The sequence below is a fragment of the Octopus bimaculoides genome, chromosome 9 (assembly GCF_001194135.2).
Source record: "Octopus bimaculoides isolate UCB-OBI-ISO-001 chromosome 9, ASM119413v2, whole genome shotgun sequence".
In the NCBI taxonomy this organism is placed as follows: Eukaryota; Metazoa; Mollusca; class Cephalopoda; order Octopoda; family Octopodidae; genus Octopus; species Octopus bimaculoides.
The window spans coordinates 50,464,116-50,465,098 of NC_068989.1; positions in this window are offsets into that span (position 1 = coordinate 50,464,116).

Sequence of the window (983 nt, forward strand, 5' to 3'; positions counted from 1 at the left end):
TATATATGTATGTATGTATGTATATAAATAGACACACCATAAAGCACCGTATTATATTTATTTTAACTTGAAAGTGTTCACATTTTTTAATAATTGAAATTTTCATGTTTCACATTCTAAATGTGATTACCACATACAAAAGAAGCCTTGGAAATGTCCGAATTTCAAAGAAGCCATATTGTGGGTCAATCTGAAAGTGAATTTAGCGTAAAATCACAGAAAAACCTTGGGATCCTGCGTTCTACAGTTAATAGAGAGATTGTGAAATTCCCCAGAGAGGAGAAGGAGTTTACATCACCTCACCCAGGTCGACCAGAGACCTCTGCCAAGACTCTTCGCTTCATTAAGAGGATAATCCTTATTGCAAGGCCTCTGACATAGCAGAACAAGTTGATGTCAATCCCAGAGTAGCTATCGAATATCTCCACAAATTTGGTTACTTTGCCAGAGCAGCAAGAAGGAAACTACTTCGATCAGCCAATATCCAGCGGAGAAAGGATTGGATCAGGGAGATGGTGGAAGAGCCACTAGCATTTTAGGACACTGTCATATTCTCCGATGAGTTCACATTTACTCTATGTCCTGATACCGGTCGAGTGAGGGTCTGGAAACTCTTTGATCAAGAATTTGACGTGAACAGGGTGAAGCCAACAATGAAACACGGCAGTTATTCAGTGATGTCTGGGGAGCGATTTGGAGCAATGGACGATAAGAGCTGATGGAGTGTGAAGGAAACACATTGTACAAAGGAGTTCCAATATCCAGTGGTGAAGTTATTAAAAGCGACTTTATTTATGGAAGATGGGGGTCTTTGTCACATGGCTAAACAAGATTGGTTGAAAGCGAATGACATTAAATAGCTTCCATGGCCAAGCTAGTCACCATATATAAGGTCAATTCACACACACACACACATGCACACACACACACACACAAACACACACACACACACACACACACACACACACACACACACACACACA